Source organism: Bos grunniens, chromosome 13 (assembly GCF_055505025.1).
Source record: "Bos grunniens cultivar Pamir isolate PY7600 chromosome 13, Bosgru_T2T1.0, whole genome shotgun sequence".
Taxonomy (NCBI): domain Eukaryota; kingdom Metazoa; phylum Chordata; class Mammalia; order Artiodactyla; family Bovidae; genus Bos; species Bos grunniens.
The window spans coordinates 32531372-32556458 of NC_141177.1; the positions used below are offsets into that span (position 1 = coordinate 32531372).

At 49.5% G+C, this 25087-nt stretch overlaps 1 protein-coding gene across 10 annotated transcripts in view; it reads left to right on the plus strand.

The window, feature by feature from the left end:
* The first annotated feature begins 4398 nt into the window (after positions 1-4398).
* The window catches only part of SMOX (spermine oxidase), a 39878-nt gene continuing 19189 nt past the window's right edge, over positions 4399-25087 (plus strand). For all 10 annotated transcript variants that reach the window (XR_015139375.1, XM_086333394.1, XM_086333395.1 and 7 more), the window contains exon 1: positions 4399-4582. The gene's annotated coding sequence lies outside the window, so the exon portion shown is untranslated. The remainder of the gene's footprint in view (positions 4583-25087) is intronic.

Genomic DNA, 25087 nt, shown 5'->3' on the forward strand with positions numbered 1-25087 from the left:
AGCCTCCATGACCTTCCCTGAGTTCCAATGGGTAAATTCAAACAGTTGATAATTAGGAAAGGGAGGAGGAGTGAGACCAGGGAGAAACAGTCAAGAGCAGCCTTGGGGCAAGGTCTTGTTTCCCCATCAAGGGATTGTTGTTGTTCCGTCACTAAGTTGTGTCCAATTCTTTGTGGCCCCATGGCCTTCAGCACGCCAGGCTCCTCTGTCCTCCACCATCTCCCAGGATTTGCTCAGACTCATGTCCATTGAGTTGGTAATGCTATCTAATCATCTCATCCTGGGCTGCCCCTATTTTCCTTTTGCCTTCAATCTTTCCCAGCATGAGGGTCTTTCCCAATGAGTTGGCCCTTTGCATCAGGTGGCCAAAATATTGGACCTTCAGCTTCAGCATCAGTCTTTCCAATGAATATTCAGGGTTGATTTCCTTTAGGATTGATTGGTTTGATCTCCTTGCATTCCAAGGGACTGCCAAGAGTCTTCTCCAGCACCACCATTGGAAAGCATCAATTCTTTGGTGCTCAGCCTTCTTTATGATCCAACTCTCACATCTGTACATGACTACTGGAAAAACCATACCCTTGACTGTGTTGCAGGGAAGAGCCAATTCCGACTCCATGATGTATCTGTTTCTTTGACTTTAACCTTTGTTTTTCATTGTTTTTGCTATTATAATCATACATAATGACCTGCCTTGGGGAACCTTGCCCCTCTGCCTGAAGAGATTAATACATCCCTGGGCTTCTTTTGTGGCTCAGCTGGTAAAGGATCCACCTGCAGTGTGGGAGACCTGGGTTCAATCCGTGGATTGGGAAGATCCCCTGGAGAAGGGAACGGCTACCCACTCCAGTATTCTGGCCTGGAGAATTCCATGGACTATATAGTCCATGGGATTGCAAAGAGTCAGACACGACTGAGCAACTTTCACTTCCACTTTCCCTGAGTTTGCGGCTTCCCAGGTGGTGCTAGTGGTAAAGAATCCACCTGCTGATGCAGGAGACCAGGTTTGCTCCCTGGGTCAGGAAGATCCCCTGGGGGAGGGCATGGTAACCCACTCCAGTATTCTTGCCTGGAGAATCTCATGGACAGAGGAGCCTTGCAGGCTCTTGTAGCTCCATTGAGTTACAAAGAGTCAGACTCAACTGAAGCAACTAAGCACAAGCACGCACTCTCTGAGGTTGGCCATTCCAGCAGATATTTGCGAGATAATCGTCTTTACTTTAAGTAAGGCTTTCTTATCTCTCCTTACTATTCTTACTCTTCTTACTGTTCTTTGGAACTCTGCATTGAGATGGGATAGCTTTCCTTTGCCCCTTTGCCTTTCGCTTCTCTTTTTTTCTCAACTATTTGTATATATTACATTTCTTTTTCTTGGGGGTGGTTTTGGTCACCGCCTCCTGTACAATGTTATGAACCTCTTTCCATAGTTCTTTGGACCTCTGTCTATCAGACCTAATTCCTTGAATCTATTTGTCACTTCCACTGTATAATCACAAGGGATTTGATTTAGGTCATACCTGAATGGCCTAGTGGTTTTTCCCTACTTTCTTCAATTTAAGTCTGAATTTTTCAGTAAGGAGCTCATGATCTGAGCCACAGTCAGCTCCAGGTTTTGTTTTTACTCACTGTATAGAGCTTCTCCATCTTCAGGGCTACAAAGAATGTAATCAGGCTGATTTCGGTATTGACCATCTGGTGATGTCCATGTGTAGAGTCATCTCTTATGTTGTTGGAAAAGGGTGTTTGCCATGATCAGTTCTCTAGGCAAAACTCTGTTAGCCTTTGCCCTCCTTCATTTTGTACACCAAGGCCAAACTTGTCTGTTATTCCAGGTATCTCTTGACTTCCTACTTTTGTATTCCAATCTCTTATGATGAAAAGGACATCTTTTTTTGGTGTTAATTCTAGAAGGTCTTGCAGGTCTTCATAGAACTGTTCAACTTCATCTTCTCTGGCATTATTGGTGGGGGTATAGACTTGGCTTTTACTTCCTCAACTCCTCCCCTATTCTGTCCTATAAAAGAAGTTGGAATCCAGACCTGAAAAAGATGGTTATTTTGAGACATTTGTCAACCATTTTCCTCTGTCAACTGGCTTTCTGAATAAAGTCATATTCCTTGTCTCAATACCTTGTTGCTGGGTTAACTGGCCTGTCATGCTGTAAACAGACAAAACTTGGAATTGGAAACAAATATATTGACTTTGTTGGCAAAGTGATATCTCTGCTTTTTAATTCCTGTTCTAGGTTTGTCATAGCTTTCCTTCCAAGGAGCAAGGCATCTTTTAATTTCATGACTGCAGTCACCATTTGCAGTGATTTTGGAGCCCAAGAAAATAACATTTGTCATTGCCTCTACTTTTCCCCTTCTATTTGCCATGAAGTGATGAGACCAGATGCTGTGATCTTAGTTTTTATTATGTTGAGTTTTAAACCAGCTTTTTCAATGTCCTTTTTCACCTTCATCAAGAAGCTCTTTAGTTTTTCTTCACTTTCTGCCATTAGAGTGGTACCATCTGCATATTTGAGGTTGTTGATATTTCTCCTAGTCATCTTGATTCCATCTTGTGATTCATCCAGCTTGGCATTTTGCATGATGTACTCTGTATATAAGTTTCATAAGAAGAATGACAATATACAGCTTTATTGTACTTATTTCCCAGTTTTTGAACCAGTCAGTTGTTCCATGTCTGGTTCCTCTCAGGAGACAGGCAAGATGGTCTGATACCCCCATCTCTTTAAGAATTTTCCACAATTTTTTTTGACCCCCCACACAGTCAAAGGCTTTAGTGGAGCCAATGAGTAGCAGCACATGTTTTTCTGGAAATCCTTTGCTTTCTCCATGATCCAACAAATGTTGACAATTTGATCTCTGGTTCCTCTGCCTCTTCAAAATCTAGCTTGTACATCTCGCTTCATGTACTGTTGAAGCCTAGCTTGAAGTATTTTGAGCATAATCTTGCTAGCATGTGAAATGAGCACAACTGCCTGGTAATTTGAACACTCTTTGGCATTGATCTTCTTTGGAATTAGAATGAAAACTGACCTTTTCCAGTCCTGTGGCTGCTGCTGAGCTTTCCAAATTTGCTGGCATATTGAGTGCAGCACTTTAGCAGCAGCATCTTTTAGGATTTTAAATAGCTCAGCTACAATTCTGTCATCTCCAGTAGCTTTTTTTGTAGTAATGCTTCTTAAGGCCCACTTCACTTCACACTCCAGGATGTGTGACTCTAGGTGAGTAACCATACTGTCATGGTTATCTGGGTCATTATGATCTTTCTTTTATAGTTCTTCTGTTCTTGACACCTCTTCTGCTTCTCTTAGGTTCTTTCTGTTTCTGTCCTTTATCGTGCCCATCTTTGCACGGAATGTTCCCTAGATATCTCCAGTTTTCTTGAAGAGATATCTAGTCTTTCCTAGTCTATAGTTTTCCTCTATTTCTTTTCCTTTAAGAAGGCCCCTTTATCTCTCCTTGCTATTCAAGGGATACACACAACAACATCTTTGAGATATTTCATAGATACTGAAACCTGCTCCAGGTGGGGGAAGTTAATGATTAATGATGGTATGCTGCCCACAGGCAGGTAGACCCCAGTTGGACCTGAAGGTTAATGATGCTGATTCCTACTTACCTCACCACCAGCCCAGCAGAAGAATGTCCAGGAGTTGATCATGCCCTCTTTAAACAATTAATATAAAACTTCTCACTATCTTCCCCAAATTGGGACATATAGTTTTGAGGGCATGAGCTGGCTGTGGCCTGCTTTGCGGGCAAAGCACTAAAGCTATCCTTTCCTACTTCATCCAAGACTCTGTCTCTGAGATTTGATTGGCACCAGTGTACAGAGATGCTGAGATTTCTGCACCGGTATTAATGTGAGGTGGCATGGGAAGGGGTGGTGGTTGCTGGGTGCGAAGTGGTGTTGCCGACAATCTGAGGCTAGAGGTAGCCCCTTAGGAAACCACCCCACCCCCGCCCCCAACTGAGATCCAGTGGATCTGTGGAAGTGAAGGCAGCTCTGGAAGGAGAGAGAGGTTCCTCTTCCTTTCGACGGTAGGGTTTGGAGTTCTGCGGGTAAACTGAGTCCAGGGGCCTAGCTCTGCTTGTTGCCTGGCAGGCAGCTTGGGCTCCACCTTACACCCAAGCACAGGGCAGGCAGGGCTGGACTAACTGCTTTTCTTTTGGGGGACAGGTGGGAACGTTAGGTGCCCAGATTGAGGAAGGGACGTTGGAGCTCAGGTAGGGAGCGCTGGGTCCCGGTCCCTCTACAAGAAGGGACACAGAGGTCCTCTGCCAACGCGGCCTCCAGCCTCCCCGCCCCTGTCCAGCCGAGCCTGGGAGGAGCTCGGCGCGTCCCCGCCTAGAGGCGGAGCGGGGGCTGGGCCTGAACGGATTGGGCGGGGTGGGTTGGGGACGCGAGGCTGAACGGGGCCCCACACAGGCCGCGGCGGCTGGCTCGGGCCCCTAAGGTCCCAGCAGCGGCTGGAGGAGGAAGCCAGGCGGCTGAGGAGAAGGGGAGGCGGAGGAGGCCGAGGTGGAGCGCCACTCACGGAAAACTCTCTTCCCCGGCTCAGCAGGGAAAGGTACAGCGCGCGCCTGCTCCCCGATCCTCGACCCCCGGCCGCCGGCCCCATTCGGGCGCAGGCTGGGGCTGAGTCGACCGCGGGAGGGTGAGGGGCCCGCAGCAGCCCCGAGGGCTCGGCCGGTCCGGGGCTCGGGCAGCTAGAGCGGCGGTTGTGCGGGAGGGCGAGGGTGTCCGGCGTTCCCGGAGGCTGGCGGGGGCGGTGGGTGCCGCGCCCCTTTGCTCGTGTTGCGGGAGGCGGCGGTCCGACCCAGTGGCCGTGGTTCCCGGGGCAGGGGCTGTGCTGGGGTGGAGGGCAGGCGGGACCCTGGGGCTGCGTGCGGCAGGAGACGTCCCCGGAGGGCGTCCTCGATGGGAGCAGACAAAGCAGGGCGCTGACGCCCCGCGACTGCTCGGGCGACCCAGAGGGTGGGCACTGGGGAGGGAAGAGAAGGCGCCGGGGCGATGGTCGGGACGCTGGAAGAGGCTGGGCCGTCCTCCCAAAGGGCGTCCAGGTAGTCTCCTCGCGGGGGGTATGGGAGGAGTCCCCCGGACAGGGTTGGGAGCAGCTCTCTCCGAAGAGCCAACTAGGGGCTCACAGACTGCTTTAGGTTAGGCTCCCTACCGTCTCGGAAAGGGGTAGGGAGTGTTGAGTGCTCAATTTGGGGGAGGGGCTTAGAGATAGAGCCGGTCAGAGGCTGGGGACCCCCTCGGAGCTTGCACCAGGAAAAGGCATGGCCTGATAAGACAAGCGCTGTAGCTGGCACCTGTGGTGAGTTGTGCCCACAGGTTGGTTGCAGGATCTGCCGGTGGTGGCACATCCCGTGCCAGACCGCGAAGTAGGTGGGTAACTTGTCTGTGTTTGGAGCAGGCAGCAAGACGGCAGGTGTCTAGGGGGGTCATTGGAATGCGTATGCATGCATCTGAAAGTGTGTAGTGAAGGACCCACATCTGCGTTTTGCATCTTTGCCCAGCATCCCAGTTCCTGCCTCAGGCTAATGCCTCCACTAGGATTCCAACGTAGTCTGCTCCCTGTCCCTCATTCTTCAGTTACTTCTCTTGGATCATTCCCAGCAGTACCTTCTTCACATGCTTTGGCACCCCACTGCTTCCCTTTTATGACCCTCCCCCACCTTTTTTTTCTTCATCCCTCATTCTCCCCCAGCTACAGATGACCTCACTTCCCTTCACAGTAATACTTCTCCAGAGAGCTGCCTGTACCTATGGTCTCTGTGTTCTTCAGCTCACTTGACCAGGCTTTGGTCCCACTGCTTCACTGAAACTGCCCTAGTAAAGGTCTCCAGTGGTTTACACTCCCCTATAAGCAGATCTTCCTTGACCTCCCTTGGTCTAGATCACTCTTTGTAATGTCCTCTCTTGACTTTTGGTTTTCTTCGTCACAAACCCCCTTTCCTCCTACCAAAGCCCTTCCTTGCTTGTTTTTAAGGATGAGTCTTTCACACAGTTGTAAATGTTGGAGGATCCTGGGCTCTGTTCTTACCTCCTCCTTTCTCCTGAGTCCCTTCTATTTAAGTTCCCCTCAAGCTCTCATTTTTTTTCTTATAATTTTTAAAATCATTAATTTCAAACATTAATTTACAAGCACAAATCTTAAATGTACATCATTTTCACTCTCATAATATTATGTAGCAAATTTTATCTTCAGTTCTAACCTCTCTGCTGCTGCTGCTGCTGCTGCTGCTGCTGCTAAGTCGCTTCAGTCGTGTCCGACTCTGTGCGACCCCATAGATGGCAGCTCACCAGGCTCCCCCGTCCCTGGGATTCTCCAGGCAAGAACACTGGAGTGGGTTGCCATTTCCTTCTCCAAATCTAACCTCTCTATCCAGCCACAATCTAATGATTTATGATGTTATAGGTATGAAAACTTAATATGGATGAAACAGAGTCCTGACTGCACTCCCCAAGCATGACCCTCCTGTGGCCTTCCCATCTCAGTAAAGGCCCCATAACCCACCTGCCATCAAAGACAGGAAACTAGGTGGAATCTTTTTCCTTCTCTCCACAGCTGGTACTACAGCAAGTTCTTTTGCCAAATCTATCTCAGGCCTATTCTTCATACTCTGACTCCATGCTACTGCCCTAGGCTACTGCCCTAGGCTACTGCCCCAGGCCAAGCTACCTTTTCTGTCTTGCCTTAATACTGTAGTAGCTTCTGCCTGCTTTCCCCAAGTCTGCAATTGCCTCCTCAAATCCATTTTAACAGCAACAAGAACAATTTAGAAAAATATTGAGTAGTCTCATTCCTCTAAGAGCCTAAACATCTCCCTTTTGCACTTGGAGTAAAATTTCAAAGCTTTCCCCGGTCTTTCAGGTCTTCCATGATCTGGTCACTGCTGATCCTGACCACTGTCCCCTTTGCATTTTTCTGACAGCCACACCTGAATCACTTCTGCCGTTTGAACACCTAAGCTTTTTCCTGCCCTGTGGCCTTTGTCTGTGCTGTTTTCTCTGCCTTGAATGTACTTCCAAGGTTTTCTACTGGACTGGCTCTGCTCCTTCTTATTTTTCAGGTCTTACCTCAAATATGCCTTCCCATCCTCTTTGTAATTCATCATAGCATGTGGTTTACTTTCTTCATTGTGCTTATCACAGTTCATAACCATTTGTTGCAGTTGTCTGTTTACTTGGTGTAGCGTCCTAAGCACTGGCCCACTGTTGCATCTGGAGCATCTAGCAGAATGCCTGGAATATAGCCAATACTCAGGAAATCTTCAGCCAGGTGGGAAGGTCAGGCAGTGCAGGAGCCCCCTGTAAATCTCAAGTGATCATAGGACTTTTATTTTCTTTCCTTGAAAGCAGTTGTGCAAATCACTGCAAGAATCTGAGGGGGCCAGTGGGAAAAGGGAAGTAAAGACAGTACAAATGGCTTAAAGGCAGGCCTGTACATGTAGTGGGAGATTGGATGGATAGGGGGTGTGGAGTTGATGTGAATTGCTGTGGGTTGGGGATCAATGATTTCCTTTGCTCCCTTTGGTGGAAATCCAGATTAGGTCAACAGAAGGGTATGTACCTGTGTGCTTGTGTGTGTTTTCTAACTCAGGAGATAGAGATGGCGTGGGCAGCCAGGGCTTTATTTCAAGTTACTTTCTTGGGTGACTGCTGGGTACCCAGCCCTGGGGGCAGAGAGTTGAAGGGGAGGAAGAAGCTGAGATTGGGGGGTCTCTAGTCCTTTATCTTCCCACTCACAGCTCTCCTCTTTGCACAGAGGAGCCCAGCTGAGAATTGAGCTGTTTGGTTAGTGCTCTCAGAATGAAGGGATCTGGGGGCAGGAAGCGCAGCCCTAGACAGGGAGACTGGTGATGGACCAAGATAAGACTGTGAGGTGAGTGCCAGACCTAGGGGCTTGGGGTTCAGATCACAACTGGGCTGGCATGCCTAGGAAAGGCTTTGAGCTGGGATAGAGCAGGGAGAAAAGAGGGTGTCCTGGGTGGGAGAAATTGAGCAGAGGCCAAGAGGCTAGTCCAGGGCCCTGGTATACTCACTGGGTGCCAGGCAGTATTCTAAGGACTTTGCAAATATTAGCTCCTTTTATCCTCTTAACAGCTCTATAAGGTAGGTCTTATTCCCATTTTACAGATTGGAAGACCAAGGCATAGTCATACAGCTCAATAGTGACAGAGCAAGGATTTGAACTTAGGCAATTTGGCTTCAGAATCCATGCTCTAAATCAGTCTACTCTGTCACTTCTTTCTTACCTCTCAGATATGTGAGCTGAAGTCTATTTAACAAGTGTTTTTTTTTCCTGACTCCCAAAGGTGCTTGGCCTTGGGGTTGGAGAGGTAGGAAAGAAGTCAAACCCTCTAAGGTAGAAGGGGTCCTTACTCAGAGTGGGTGGCTGAGTCTGTCTGTTTCATGCCTCTCCTTTTCTTCTAGGAGGGGCACTGTGCCCAAGCCAAATAGGGTGTCATGCATAATGTGATTTCAGGGAGCTAGGAAGGACATTTTCTTCTGGTACAAAAACAGCTCCCTGCTTGAGATACCACCATTAGAATATCACTTCTTTGATTCAGCATTGCCCCATTGCCCTCTTCATCTGCCTGTGAGGACTCCAGAGAGGTCAGATAGGAGCTCTGCAGATAAACTAGCCTGTTCTGGATTCAATCTAGGATGTTATGATGTGGAGGTTCAGACTTGGCCTTGGGAAACCTGGATGGGGGTCTAAGTAGGGCTGGGTTGAAGGTGGGAGCAGAGCTGGGGGAACAGAGAAATGGGAACTGAAAAGAGCTTACTCTACTTCAGTATTGGCCTTGTCCTTACTTCTTTTTGTGTCTGTAAAATGAGAGTCAAGAGACTTTTTTTCTTTGATCCCCAGAGGCTGTGGAAGCCAGGAACTCCTTGAGGTCCATGCTTGAATACCTTCTTGAAGACCCAGGGCAAAGGAGCAAGGACTTCCTATGGGATGCCAGCCTGCAGGATCTGGGCCAGAAAGGAGCGGGTGGGCAGGAGGGTGTGGCAGCCTTGTCCTTTGAGGCTTTTCTGTTTGGTCATGAGGATGCCTCAGGGCAGGTGACTTGGCCTTCTAGGGGCCTGGCTAATAGGCAGAAAAAAGGTTTGTTGACCACACAGGGATGGAGTTGCTTTGCTCCACATTCTGACCCCAGGTTTTAGGGGATCTGCTTATCTATCTCAGCAGACCTCCCAGTCCCCCAGGAAAAGAGGGAGATTCGGAGGCATTCTCTCTGCATTTTCCACATTGTTGCTGGAAGCTCATTAAGCCCATGTTTCTGAGGAGTGCTTCTTCTCTGAAGTATGCAATGGGCTTCTCCACCCTGCTCGAGTCCTTGTCTGCTGAGTTGAGGTGAAGACAGACTAGAGCTGAGGGTGGACTTCCCAATAACTGGCACTGGGCCTTGTTACCTGGAATTGGCACCTGCCATCTTCTGTGCCCCATCCTGGTGCTTGGAGCCACTGGGAACCAGGACAGGGTCCCCACTCATCAGGAAAAAAGAGTGAGCCAAGCCAGATGTGATATAGTGGAACGTGGTTCAGAACAGCTTCTTGGAGGAGGTGGTGCTTTAAGGGGGCTCTGAAGTCCTGGGTGGCTTTGGCCAACACAGGATGGGATGGTTTTCCTGAGGAAGAGTGGGAGCCCAAGCCTGGACAAGTCAGTTGAAGCATTGATTGCCAAGTCACTGAGTCTAGACTTGATTCACTAGGCCCCCAAGGAGCTGTCAAAGCTTGCCATGGGTGCAAGGACTTGATTACATCAGTGGCCTATAAAACTATTTCTCAAACTCTAGCATACATGTGGGTCATCTGGGCAGCTTGTTAATAATGTTCAGGTTCCATTTCAGCAGGTCTGTGATGGGCCCAAGACTCTGCATTTCTAACAAGCTCCTGGGTGGTGTGATGCTGCTGGCTTATGGGTTATCTTTGTGTAGTGAGGGTTGAGACTGGGGACCTTGGGCCAGGCAGATACAGGGATGGGCACAGATCAGGTGAGACCTGAAACAGGTGACTGTCTTGGGTCCTGTGGACTGTGTTGGGGGAGGTGTAGAGACTACTTGTATGAGGGCAGGGCAGAGGGGAGTTATGAAGAGTGTATAGGATGGAGGGGCTACTCTGTTGGGAGGTGGGGCCAAGTGAGGGGCTTCTGGGGACTTGGGTCTCAGGTTGGGAACACAAGCCTGATTTCTAGGTTGCCAGACTTTGAGGAGCTTTCAAAACCATGAGAAAGTATCTTAGGTGACTGCCCCAGGGCAAGATGACACGCGGGTAGCATGTAGGGCATCTTATCTCTCCCTACAGCCAAGCTGGCCTATGGTTAGCCAATCTGGGGTGAGCACCCTTCCTGTAGCCAGGGTGTGGCCAAGGAGATTAGAGAAACAGCTGACTCCAGCCCTAGACATGCCATCTTCTGCTCAAAGCCCCGAAAGTCTCCCCAGCTGCTGAGCCATTACCCCTCAGCAAGTAACCCTTATCCCCGCCTGGCCTGCATGAGTCCTTGAAGCTGCCCTGATGGTTGCATGAGTTGCTGTTGGGCCACGTGGGCGTGGGGAGGCCTGAATGCTTCTCTCTGCTCTGCCCCTGGCTGGGTCACTACAAGCAAGTGTCTGCTCTGCTTTGAGGCCTCAGTTTCCTGTAAATTGAGGGATTCAGTCCACTCCCTGGGCAGCAGCGGGGAGAGTTGTAGGGTTTGTTGAGTGGAACACTGCATCTTCCCAGAATGGCAGCTTAATACATTTTAATCCTGGATTACTATTGAAACTCATGGGCTAATGATGGAGTAGAGTGAGTGATTTGCCTAGAAGAGCTGTCCAGCTTGATTTGGGGGAATCTCCCAAGACCCCTTGTTCTCTGGGCTTTGCATAGCCTGAAGGGTAGTATCTGAGGCAACTGGTCAAATGAGGTCCCTCTAGACTCTAGCAGAAGTGTAGGCAGTAACCTTACCCAAAGGAAGGTAGAAAGAGAAGACACTTGTTCTGCTGCCCTGGGCAGTGCCAGGAGGGGTTTTCAGGCTGAGCTCCCAGAATGTCACTCATAACTCCTAAAAGGGGACCAGATGCTCCCCTCCTTGATTCCTACCCATGTGCTCCCTGCTGTGCAGGCTGTCCTGAAGGGGTGGACTGTTGTTCTCTAGTTGTTGTGTCTAACTCTTTGTGACCCCATGGACTGTAGCCCGCCAGGCTCCTCAGTCCATGGGGTTTCCTAGGCAAGAATACTGGAGTGGGTTGCCATTTCCTTCTCCTGCAGATCGAATCTGCATCTCCTGCTTTAGCAGGTTGATTCTTTACTGCTGAGCCACCAGGGAAGCCTGAGGGGATGGGAGGAGGAAGTGTTTCTCAAAGACTGTTCTGAGAAGCCTCAAGGTTTTAGGGGATAAACAGGGGCAGAAACTGGAAAAGCCACTCTACAATTCTGTGGAAGATTCAGAATGCATTTAAAAGACTCTTGAAGAGTCCTGCAGAAAATAAACTGGTATTTCCTAAACTGATTTGATCATAGAAAGAAAATTTTTTTGAAGACATCCTAATAATGACTAACTGACCAATGAAACACCTGATGGGAGGGGCTGATGTGGGAGGATGTTGTTCCACAAGAGACTGTAAACATGGGTGATGGGTGGGCCCACAGTGACAGGGAGGGGAGGTAGGATGGAGCAATAGCTTCCTGGGAGAGGTGGACTTGGTGGTTTGGGTTCAATTTGGACAGTCAGTGGAAGAAAAGAGCACTGTAGAGGAAGGGATGGCCAAGAGGGCACTGGGGCCCAGAACCAGTCCTGGGTTCTAGGACTCGGGTTCTAGGAAGCTTTGCTTCACTTGGTGGGTGGGCAAGGGACCCAACAGTAGCCAGGCCTGAGTCTTAGGGATTCTGGGAGGGCCTCCTACCCTATCATCCCCTGCTGTCTTCTTGCCCTACAAGTTCTCTCCCTTCCTTTAATCTCAGAGAGTGGGATTGTGATCCCTGGGCAAGAAGCTAAAACCTCTCTCTGTCTCAATCTCATTGGTACTGTGAGGATAATGCTATCTCCCTTTTAGGGTTGTGTGACACCCAGATTCTTGTTGCCTGCTCTTAGTGTGATTGACAGGGCTGCAGGCAGTGTCTCCAGGAGGATCCCAGGGAAGCGGACTGTCAGAGATTTGAAAGGCCCAAAGGTCAGGAGAGGGCGTTGATAGGGCCCACATGGGGTCTCATTGTTAAGATGGCTCATTATGTTGACCTCGCAAACAAAGAATAAAATCACAGCGATCCTTGAGATGACCAAATTGCCCAAATGACATTCTGTTTCCTCACTGGCCTACCTTCTCAAAGCTACGAGACCACCAGATTCCAGACCTCTGGCTACGTGACTACAGGACTCAACTACAGGCTAAAAATTAATCATCTCTTCAGATAATTTTTTCATTGGTGGGGTATAAGAAAGACCCTGTCAGAAAGGGAGGACGCTGGTTCTCCTTAAGTGCCAGTCACCCTCTCGTTTCACTCTAATAAATTTCCCTTTTCTTGCCTGACAGCCTGGCTTGCTCTCTTTTTCTTTGCACTCACCTTGAGGCTCGGGGTAGGGTCTTGATTAGAACAGAAGAGTGATCTGGAAGAGCGAGAGAAAGAGTGAGTGAGGACTGGCTTTCTGGGGGAGTGGCTAGCAGGGTGGGGATATCTGGGCAGAAGGCATCTGGGCAGGGCCCACATGCCGTGTGGGCCAGGTCTGGGTGTGGGGGTCTTGGGGTCCAGTGGGTGTGCGCAGAAGACAAGGGGCCTGAGGGCAGGGAAGAGGTGTCAGGGACCTGTCTCCATTCATTAGGCCACTGGGAACCATTGAAGGTTTTTGGGCAGGGCAGTGGTTTGATCAGAACAGTGTTTTAGTGAGAAAAGTGGCTGGGTGTCATGGTGGGTTAGGAGTACAGGACTCTCCATTGGCTTCCTAAGAGAATTGTGTGCCCTTTCATGTCTCAAGCATGGGGCTGGGGGTGAGTGAACGGCTCATAGTCATTTTCAGAGCTCTGAGTCATTTTCCTAAGAGGTTAAGAATCTCACTTTTGTCACCTTCCCGGAAGGGGTGTCTAAAGTGTAGGACAGGGAGAATCCCTGGGCCTGTGCTCCTCCTGCCTCCCCTATAGCTGGGAGGGGAGGTCAGTGAGGTCACCCTGCCTTGCCCCTTGCCACACCCCATTTCCTCTGAGGTGTGAGGACTCAGCAGCTCAGGTGGAGGTGATGGAGTATGGCATTTCAAACAACGATCCAGAAATTGCCGTAATAGTGCATGTGGGTAAGAGCCCTATGTGCTGACAACAGCCCTCAGGGAGGCCCTGGGTGCTCAGTGAGCTTTCTTACCCAGTTCAGCTGCACTCTCTTCTTCCTTTGCCCCTGTTTCTTTCTTCTTCAAATAGGCAGGAACCCAAAGTTTCTCCTGCTCTCTCTGAATCAGGAGTCAGTAGGAGGGGATGAAGAAAAACATTTGGATTCAGCCAAAACAGGGTGGCTTAGCTGTGTTGGGGCAGGTAAATTCAGTACCCCTGCCTCTTAGTCTAGATTCCATTTAAAAAAAAATTAACTTATTTACTTTTGGTTGTGCTGGGTCTTCACTGCTGCCGTGGCCTTCTCTCTGGTTGTGGTGACTGGTTGCTAGTCTGTAATTGTGGTGCCTGGACTTGTCATTGTGGTGGCTTCTCTTGTTGGAGCAAGGGCTTTAGGCATGCGGGCTTCAGTAGTTGTGGCTCTTGGGCTCTAGAGCACAGGCTCAGAAGTTGTGGCATTTGGGCTTAGTTGCCCTGTGGCATGTAGGATCTTCCCAGACCAGGGATTGAACCCATGTATCCTGCATTGGCAGACAGATTCTTTAGCTGCTTCTTGGGGGAGGGTGTTAAGGAAGGTTTGATTTAAGACCGAGAGAAGCAGCACTTGGAAATGAGTTGTGATTTATTAGGAAACAGAACAAAGAACCCAGCCATCTTCTGCAGCCTTGTCCGAGACCCTGATGGACACATAATTCCTCTCCTTGTGGTGCATGGGGTATGAGCTATTTCCCAAAGATGGGAATGCTGGCAGTGCCAGCAAGTAGCGTGACTGGGTCTCAAATCTGGGTTCTAGGACATCTGGTTTGATGCCCTTTTCTCAAGTCACAGACCCCTCAGAGCCTATCTCCACACCTTCAACCATGCCTTCCTACCCACAACCAGACCTCTTCCCCAGGCCAGTCCAGCCCAGCCCCCCCAAACTACTGACTCCAGGGAGAGAGGGCTGATGGGTGCTCTGAGTGGATAGGCAAATATCTAGACCTTAAGTCAGCTAAGTAGGAGACATGCAGGACCACAAGTGGGCAGATGGTCATAGGAAAGATTTTTTAAGTGAGGTCTTTAAGTGTTGAATGCACATATCTCTTTTACTTTCTTCTGTTTTGGAAAATGAAAAAATCATATACAATTAGTGCAAAATTTTGAGTTAATCTGAGAAAGTAACTCGAGAAAAGATGATGAATTTGATTCATTCTCTGGCTTTAAGAAAGAGTAAAATCTGAGCCTTAGTATCTTAGTATAGTTTGGATTGTCTTATGTCAGATGACAGGTTGTGAAACCTCTCTGAAACTCACTCAGTTTTGTCCTCTGTAGAAGGGGGTATTGACATGATTAACCTAAACATTCCATGCCAAATGCTTAGCATTGCCCTCTGTACCTTAGACATACTCAGTGAAAAATAGTGGTAACAGCGATGATAGAATTATAAGAATAGACTTTTCTTCATTCTAAAAGCTGGTGAGTTTTTAAGCTTCTCTTTGAACTCAACAAAAGAACTTGAAGAGTATGTTTATTGTCTAAGCTCAGTGTTTTAACTCTGTAGGTGTTTTATGGATTAAATCATGGGGCCCACATATGCATTTTGAAATGAACACCATTGGCTTTTCTGACTTGGTTCCAGCTGTTTCTAAGGCTGGCAGGTGATAGCAGGGGTGGAGGTGGTGGTGTTCTGCTTCAGGGTTGAATTTTATGAAGAGCTCTTTATTGGGTAATCCTGTATAAGGAGAGCACAGTTAAATCACCTTGGAGTTACCAGGAGAGGAAAATCTTGGGCCAGAGAGAAGAGGTGACTGTCTAGAGGGAATTATCATTTAGCCGCTCTTAGAATTTTCTTTTGTGCTACCAAAATCACTGTCCTTGTCACTATTTATGGAGGGTAAAACCAAGGGCAAAGGGCTGTGGTCTGGCAAGCCTTAAGTCAGTCCCCATGGGACCCACAGCCCACCTGACTAATGCCTTGGCCAGGAGGCGAGTGGCCTCTGGGCAGCAAGTTTTGGCAGTGTAGCTAGGGTAAATTGCCGGGCCGGGGACACCTCCTGCTAGCCCGGGGTGCCTGGTACAGTTTGTACAGTGTCACTGTGTGGGGAGGGGTAAGACAGAAGTGCCAGATAGAGGACTGTGCTCAGGCCTGCTGCCCCGGGAGGCTGACCGAGGGCCTGAGAGGTGGGCAAGTGCAGGGTAGAGAGCTGAGCCGGGCATTGACAAGCCTGCTTTGCCCTTCACTCTGTCTGGGTGGCCTCCGTCACACCTGTGAACATTTCTGAGCCTGTTTCCTCATTTTTTAAATGGGCATCAGGGTGTTTGGGAGGATTAAATGATGCCATGAATGGAATGTGCCCAGCACAGGGCCCGGCACACAAAGGGTTCAACAAATAGAGATTTGCCCTGGGGTTTATTTAGTAACTGGACTGTGGAGGGATGTTTTCTTCATGATCATGCATGCCACCTGTGCTCTGTGATAAACCATGTTGAGTTTGGGGGGTGGTGAGCACAGAATAGGGAGCTTTGCAGGAAGGGAACTTAGAATGAAGGGGAGCCTCTTCCTGCACATGCTGCCTGAACCAGCAAAAGCCTTGGATAGCCCAACTATGCCATTAGGAGCCTGAATCTTGGGCTGAGTAGAATGGGGACCCCTCCCGTGGCTCGGGAGACCCCACCCTGGCTCCAGAGCCTCTCCTGAAGAGGAAGATCTTTCCTTGAGAGAGCCATGGGTGAGGTCCCCACTCTACTTAGAGAGCCCCCCACCCCCTCGGGGCTGGAGCTGAAGCACAGATCGGCTTTGTGCGGTCACGAGGGGCAGGCAAGGGGGAACCGCGCCTGGCCGAGCTGTCTCACAAGCCTCAGTTCTTGTCAGTGATTTTGAAAGAAATCAGTGGAAACTGCTGACTGTGCTGTCTTCCTTCCCTCCAGAACTGTGAGGCTGCGGCTCCTGGCAGGGAGAAGGGAGAAGCCCTGCCGGGAGGCTACCTCTTCATCTGCCAGCTTACACCTCGCTGGCCTCAAGTGCCCCATCTTCTGAATGGGTGGATCTCCACGTGGGGACAGTAGCTCAGGTCAGGGGCTGGTTAAGGCCACGCCTGCAGGTGATGCCCTATGCAGTGGGGCTGGGAGAGGGGCCCTCGGCTGTGTGTTTGGGGGCAGGCTCATCCCTGCGATGGGAGGTGGCCCGGAGAAGCATTCCTATCTCTCCTGAAGCCCCAAGGAAAGAACTGGGCTCTGGAATCAGGCCACCAGGGCCCTTCTCCTGCCTGTGGGTCCCGGAACCAATTTTTGTCTTTCCTACTTCACAGGCTTGTTGTGAGGGGGAAAGGAGACGACCAGTTGACAGAGAACTTGTAAGGGTTGGTCCTGGTGTCATGACTGGCCACCCAAGCCATCCCTACCCCATCCTTGCTCTTACTCCCACATTCCTTCATTCAGCAAATCCCTAGGAGGTCACCACAGCATTTGTAGGCTCTGGCCCCCTCTTGCCTCTCACTTCCTGTGCTCTGTTGTCAGAGAGGCTTCCCTGACTCCCTGTACAGAGCAGCTGCCTCTCCCCTTATCTGCTTTGCTTTGTGGTACCTGTCACCCCTGGTGACTCAGACAGTAAAGAATCTGCCTGCCAATGCAGGCGATGTGGGTTCGATGCCTAGGTTGGGAAGATTCCCCTGGAGAAGGAAACGGCAACCCATTCCAGTATTTTTACCTGGGAAATCCCATGGACAGAGGGGCCTGATTGACTACACTCCATGGGGTCGCAAAGAGTCAAACATGACTGAGTGAATAACACACACACACACAGATACCTGTCACCCCAATCCTTGACGGGGAGGCATCTGGCTGTTTCTGTACCTCAAGGGCCTGTCACAGAGTAGCACTCACTCAACTTTATTGTTGTTTTTATTGTGGTAAAATACACAGAAATTGATCACTTTATCCATTTTTGAGCATACAGCTCAGTGGTATTAAATATATTCACATTGCTGTGCTACCATCACCACTAAAACTGAAATTCTGTACTCTTTAAACACTAACTCCATTTTCCCCCACTCCTCTGTCCCTGACAACTCCCATTGTACTTTCTGTCTCTCTGAATTTGACTGCTCTTCATACCTCATATGAGTGGAATCATACAGTATTTGTCCTTTTGTGACTGATTCATTTCACTTAGCATCATGTCTTCAAGGTTCATCCATGTTGTTGCGTGCGTTAGAATTTCCTTCCTTTTCACGGCTGAATAACATTCCATTGTATGCATGTACCACATTTTGTTTATTCATCCATTGATGGACACTTGAGTGGATTCCATCTTTTGGCTATTGTGAATAATGCTGCTATGAAGGAGGGGGAAGCTGCATCTTGAGGGAAGCAAAACATACATCCCTCCAAAAACTTGAGTGGGAGCCCAAGATCCATTAGAGAACAGATGTGATGACAATACCCATTTTGCAGATGAGAAAACAGAGTCTTCCCTGGGTCACTTAGAGTTAGACCTCATCCCTGCACTTTGGGTCCTCTCTGAGGGTTTTTCCTGTGAACCATGGTTTCCATGAAAACCATGGTGCTAAAGGTAGTCCCAAAGGAGGAAACTATTTAGCAAGCTGAGTCATCAAGGGAAACATAAAAGTGTGCGTGTGTGTGTGTGTGTGTGTGTGTGGGGTGGTTTGGGGACAGAAAGACAAAGGAGGATAAGAGAAACAAAAGGTGTCTTCCTGGGGTTCCCCAAGGGCCATGGTGACTTGGGTGCCTCAAAACAGGGCTCATATGGTCTTGAGGCTGATTTTCTCTCTCCAGATTCAGCCCTTCCCAGGGTAGTGAGTGACTATGAGTACTATCTCCCTTCAGCCCTCCCCTGCCCATGGCCTGATTGACATCACCAAGGGCAGTCTCACACCAATGTAGTCACTGGCATAGTAACCAGCTCTGTGGTCTCTTTTACTTCTGTAGCTAATAGCTTCCTAGAGGGGTGGTTAGAGTTGGGGTGTCAGGTTCTGCTCAGAGGGAGGAAAATCCAGGCCATGAGGTCTCATCCTAAGGGTTGCTAAAGGGAGCCACAGTGAAACCTGTGCCTTTAGGACTTTACTGGGGACACAGGACACTGGCTAATAGGGTCCAGGGTCCTGGCTGGCCTCATTCAAGGTATGGGTTGTGGATGTTGGCAATTTGATCTCTGGCAGTTAGATGTCAGAGCGTGATCCACTCATTTTTGCTGAAGGTGGGTGGGATCTCTAGGATGGATTCCCTGGTTCCACTGTCAGCTGAGCTTTATGCCCATCAGAAGGACCCTATCCCTTCCCTGACTTCTCCCCTTCCTTTTTTCCCCTCCTCCACCCCTTCTCAGGTAGTCCCCGGTTTCTGTCTCTGCAGGCAGCTATAAGCTGGGTTCCTAAAACAATTCACTTAGTCTATCCCACCTTGCAGAGCATCAAGGGAGATATAAACTAGCCAGAGCACTCACCTCCCAGGAATGCCTTCCCGTCATGCCCACCAGTGCCTTCATGGGTCATGCCTTTGGCTCTGACAACCCCCCAGACACTGAGTTTAGGGCTGTCTTTTTTCCATGCAGTGCAGGCTACCCACTTCTCTTCTGAAAAAGGCTTACAAAGCCTTTTAAAATTGTGCTTTTAGGGACTTTACGCATTTGGTTACAGGAAAGAAATGTGGGTAATAAAGACATTATGCTTGGAGAAAAGTCTAAGTGCCAAGAAGGAAGGTGGGGTCCCTAGAGCCCCTTCCCCATATTGGCCTGGGAGTGCCGGAGAACAGTGCCGGTGGGAGGGCTCTGCAGAATTCAGCCCACATGCTTTGTCTCTTTCATTGATTGAGCTTACAGTTGGCAAATGGCCACCATATCTGATGCCTACTCCCCACCCACTCCCTGGCAAGACTGGTGGGATAGTCGGGCTGGGTCAAGGTTGGGGGGTAGGTCATACACAGGCTGTGGGATAGTCTGGTTGATGCCAAGGCTAAGGTCCACTCTGATATTAGGGTTGGGGTCCAGGTTGAGGCTGGAGTCTAAGCTGAGATGAAGACAGGTTCTTCTACACATGAAATGGAGCTCTGGGCCCTAGAAGAGGTGGCTCCCTCTTCTGTACTAGTCTCTTTGGGGATCATCCTCCCTTTCCCTCCTTCTCTGAGGTGACCCTGGCAGGTGGTCCCACCTTTTTTCTGTGCTATCATTGAATTCTCCCAGCAGTCCCACCAGGTAGCTGTATCTATCCCCATTTTACCAAAGGGAAACTTAAAGACTGAAGGAGGCAGGCATTTACACATTAGATGGGGCTTAGAAAAATATGTCCAGCAGATGGGGTACAGGTGCTCTGCCTTTGGGGTGAGTTCAGAGGTATTTGTAGGTGAGACCCAGAGAAGGGAATACACTAGTCTGGCGTCACTGCCAAGAGAGACTGAGCTGGGGCCTGAATCCAGGTCTCTGGGTTCCCAGGCCAGTGTTCTCTCCCTTCCCCCTGTGTCTTCTTGGGTCACAGACTGCTCTTGCCTTGTCCCCACATTGACCCACCCCAGCCTACCTTCCGTGACTGGCCAGGCCTGGCTCAGCAATCCTACTTTTTTCACTTCCTGGCTGGCTAGCCTGGGTGAGGAGGGCTGGAGAGGGTCTGGCTAGGCGGAGTTCAGGCTCAGTCCTTCCCTGGGGTTGACGGTGGGAGGAGCCTCATGGGCAGACACAGAGCCCCATTGTCAGGGCCGCTGTGCAAAGCAGCTGGTCTGGGATTTCTGGGCGTTTTTTACATTTGAAGAATAATTGCATTGTCTAGGGGGCCCTTGAGAATCCAAATCCCTCCCCAGACCTGTCAGGCAGTCCAGAGAGATTCCTCAGGACCAGTATCCCAGCTTCCCTCCCCCTCCCTCCCTCCTGTAAGGAGCCTGAGGCAGAGAGGGGTTCCTTCAGAGAAACTGAGGTAGGGTTGCTTCTCCAGGGCACTAGGAATATCTGTTGGGAGGAGACCCTTTTAAGTCCGTGAGTTTGCTTAAGGAAGGTGCAAGTGGCCCCTAAAGCTCTGGACAGAGCTCACATGAGCAAGCATGTTGTGTAGAGAAGCCTGCTTATTGGAAGGGGTAGGCCCATTTTGGAGTGCTTCAGCTGTTGGGAGTCTGGACTCTAAAGGGTGACTGGAGGTGAGCCAGGTGGGCTAACTGCTTTGGTCATACAGTTGTCTGGGATATGGTCATTCATCCTGGGGTGATGCTGAGAAAAGGACAGGGAGACAGACACATTTGGGAGCCTGAGCCTGTATTCAGAAGTGAGCCAAGGATAGGCAGACTTTTGTTTCTTCTGAGAGACAGTTCTGGAAGGGTGAGGGGCTCCTGGGAGCCTGGTCCCTTGTGGCATTGTTTTTGTTGCAGTGGTCACTATTAGGGAGGGAATTAGCCTGATAGGCTGAAGCGGGCTCCAACACTGAGGGGGATGGGGCATCCTGCACCAGCCTGGGTCATTGACACTCTTTGTGATTCACTCCCAGGGCTTGAGGAAGGGGTCACCAGTCTAGTCTGGGACCTCAGCCCTGCTCAGTGATTGTGGAACTGCAGCCTCACTCGAGTAATAGGCAGCAGGATTTCCTGGGGGTGAGATGCTCATGTTTTGGGAACAGGCTGGGGTTGGGTGGTGATGGCTGCAAAGTACTCTCATTTCCAAGATGTCTGTAGCTTCAGGAAACATCAATGGGGCAGGCCTTGCTGGTGGTTCAGTCAACACAGAGTCGTGCAGTCACACAGTTGCACAAGCTCTGTGTCCTTCACAAGGCTGTACATGTATTAAGAGAACCCAGAGCTCCCTTCTGTAATGTGTGGGGAGGAGTGTTTTCCATAGGCCTTCAGAGAGGCGAGGCTGGGGATACCTGAGTCTTTGGTGAAGTTGGAGTATGTGTATATGTTTGGAGGGGGCAGGGAGTGTGTGTGAGTGAAAACTGAAACCAGAAAGAACAGCTGGGTTCAGAGGGGTCAAGGGCTGACATGCTGAGGCCTTCCCCATAGAAGTACATAGTAGATGTTCATGAATTGTTAGATTTTATCTAACAATGTGCTTGTCTTGGTTGGATGGCATCACTGACTCAATGGAATGAACTTTGGCGAACTCTGGGAGATAGTGAGGGACAGGGATGCCTGGTGTGCTGCTGTCCAATGGGGTCACAAAGAGCTGGGCACAACTTAGTGACTAAACAACATGCTGTCTTTAAGGGATGGAACTTGGAATAGGCCCAACAATTCTCCAGGAGTGTGGTTCAGTCGGAGGAGGCAGGCAGGCAGGCACCTGGGGAACAGTGATATGGGGTGTGGGGTAGACAAGACTTGACCTGAGGGGTAAGGGCAGAACTTCTGCTTAGGATGCTTTTGAGCCTTGTGAGTGCTCTGGTGCTTCAGTGGTTTTACTGTGGTTGAGAAAGCATAAGGAGATGCATGGTGTCCCCAGTTCAGCTCTGGGCTCAGTGAAGTGGCTCAGCAAATTTAGCTGTTGCAGGCCAGGACTGAAACCTGTTTTTAGTATCTGGCAATTAGGAAATTCTTCTTGGAGGGCTGGACAGGATATCTCTTTTACTTTTTTAATTTCTTGGAGGGTAAATTTCCAAGGGTGACGAAATGAAACTGCTGAGTGTGTTGAGAGAAGGTAGGTGGGAAAGTGGCAGTGGCCCTGTGCTCGGTGGCTAGTGCCCGTTCTTGGCACCTGGCCTCGTGGTCTTCACTCATCCTTCTTTGGTGATCCTGCCATGGGCAGGGCCTTTCTTCCCTTTTTCCTCTCTTCTGTCTGCTTTCCAATTTGGCTACTTGGGTGGGTTCAGCTGGGGCAGTGTTGGCTCTGGCCTGCAGGGGGAGGTGGTGGCCTGCAGGCCAGAGAATTGGGAGTGAGGGTAGGAGGGGCGTGGGGGTTGGGTGGGGAGGCAGTGGGGCATCTGGATATCTTGAATGGGGGTGGAAGCTACTAGGCATGGCCTGCCTGGGGACATGGGGGCCCTACCCTCCTACCCAAGTTTTGCCTTGGAAACAGGAGCAAGAAGGCAAGAGTCTTTCGCCCTGTCCCTGCTCCTTCCCCCGCCTTCTGCCCCCCCTCCCCCTCCCTGCCTGGCTGAGCCAGCACTTTTTTCTTCTCTCCTTTATCTGCTCGAAAAGTACAGGGTGTTCTGTTTCTCCTGTGCATACAGATCAAGGAAGGGTATGTTATTTATTTATTTATTTACGGAAGGCAAGAGGAGGAGAGGCAAGCACCAAGGAGAATTAAGTGATTTTTCTTCCCCAGTAAGGCATTTTCTCATAAAATTAAAAAATTTCAAAGGAAGAGATGGCACAAACCAATAGAAAACAAATGTGCTCCCTCCCAATCTGAGATAACAGAGGGTCCAAAAGTCCAGTGCAGCATTTAACTGAGGGCCCAGCACACAGTAGGTGTTTCTAGGTATAGTTTTCTCTCTTCACTTCAGTTTGGATCCCAGGGTAGATCGACTCTATGGAAAGATGGAGATGCCTCATTTTGCCATCTGTGGACAGTGCTTGTGGCTTCTCTGGCTTAGGGGCTCCAGGGGTTGACAGGCCCATCTGGGACAAGGCTTGTGGAGACACAGAACTAGGGTTAGCAGTGAAGGCCAGTGGAATAGGTGACCGACATGGCCCTTGTTTACCTGTTTCCACCATGACTTCCCTATAGCTCAGATGGTAAAGAATCTGCCTGTAATGCAGAAGACCTGGGTTTGATTCCCGGGTTGGGAAGCTAGGGAATGGCAACCCACTCTAGTATTCTTGCCTGGAGAATTCCATGGACAGAGGAGCCAGATGGGCCCCAGTATATGGGGTCACAAAGAGTCAGACCAACACACACACCACAGCACCCTATGATGTCTCTTTAAGTTGAAGGTCTCTGATATGTTGGGAACGTGGGGTCCTTTTTGTGTTCATCTTAAAGGCAAACTGTGTGCCCACATTTCCCACAATCCATTCCTGAAGCCTATTAATAAAAATTTAGTTATTATCAATTTTCTAGTTTTTATTTTAGATGATGAGTTCTTAGATGCTTATTTTAAAATAAGTAAATACAATCAAAATAAATAAATAAATATCTTTAAAAAATTTAGCTACAGAATTTTACAAATGATTTTCCTGGACAAGGCTCTTAAAAATGCTGACAATCTCTAGACGTCCATAATAACGTAGGTTAGGACAAGCTGGACCACTTGAGAGAGAAAGAAATGGAGATGGGAAAGCCAGGAAGTTTAGGTATCCCCCACCCCAATGTGCTGCCCCAAGCGTTTCTTCCCTCTACAAGCCTCCCAAGGGTGAAGTTATCCTACTCCTCCACGTTTTCAGAGGTGGTGCTTCAGGGAGCAAGGGAGTTCTGCCATGAGACCTTAGGGGCTTGAGGGAGTAGAGAGATCCCGTTTCATCTCAGTTAAACCTTGGTCTCCCCAGGAGCTTTTCGAGAAGGGGTTCCATCTGTAAGGTCTGAGAACCACTGCTGTAATCCCACCCCTTTACAGCGTAAAAGTGGCTGTTTCTGGGGGGCAGCCTCAGGTTGGGGGTGGGGCTGGAGGCCTAGGGAGCAACGCCCAGGAAGAGCCCCCCAGTCTTGGAGAACTGAGGCGTCGGGGGAGGGTGGGCAGTCTCGATACTCGCATAGCATAGCAGCGTGCTCACTGTGGTGCCCATCGGCAGCTCCCTGCGTGTTTACAAACCTGATGTAAAACACACTTCTTGCCTGCGCTGCGGGGCGGACTCTTCCTCTCTGTCGGCGCTGGTACAGGCAGCCACACCCTCACCTCTAATTTTAGTCCTCCCAAGGAGAACCTGGGGAGGAAGCGGAGGGCGGCAGAGGGGGTGCGGAGGAAGGGTAAGGGGGAGGGGAGGAAAGGGCTCGAGCCAGCTCTGACCTCCTCGCTCCCAGGAGGCGGAACCGAACATCACTGGGGTGGGGGTGGGCGAGACCGTAACCGCACAAGGAAGAATGTGGAAGCCGGGATACAGGTTCTCCTAGGAGGAGGGGAGCCCCTGCCTCTGAAGGTCTCCGTGTCTCGGGCGCCACCTTCCGGCCACCTTCCGCCACCTTCCGGTGCCTGACTCCACCGAGTCGGGCAGCATAGGGATGGGAGGTGGGGTGCGGTTTGGAGAGAGTTTGGGGGCAGGAATGGGGTGACACTCCTGTCCGTGCCCAGGTGTGACATAGGCAGGTAGAGTGGGACGAGGAGTTCAAGGAGCAGCTTCTCAGCCTGAGCATATTTATATTTAGAAAAAAAACTCTTTTAAAATCTGTGATAAATGTTAGAGGTGGGATGGAAACAAGCTGTCAGACCTTGAAGTGTGGGAAGAAGGTTGTTAGTGCACAGCTTTTATTTTTTACAGTGAGCCAGGAATGAGGTGTTTATGCATATATATATATATATATATATATATATATATATAGTGGCACTAACCACCATTCATAGAAAGATGCATTTCCTTCCAGACCAGAAAGTTCCCTTCTGACCCTTTCACTCATTCCCCTCCTCTCAATCTCTCTTCTGTCATCTTTTTACTGCTTCATGAATTTCACATAAATAGAGTCATACAATATCGTGCTCTTTTGTCTCTGGCTTCTTTTGTCAATGTAATGTTGTTGAGAGTAGTTTGGTTCTGTTTATTACTGAAGAATAGTACCTTGTATGAATACACTACAAATAGCACAATATATTTATCTATTCTTCTGTTGATGTGCCTTTGGGATATTTGTTTTTGGTTATCATGAAGAAAGTTGTCCTGAACATTCTAGTGTATCTATTTGGTGGAGTATACCCTGTTTCTCTTGGGTGTTTTCTTAG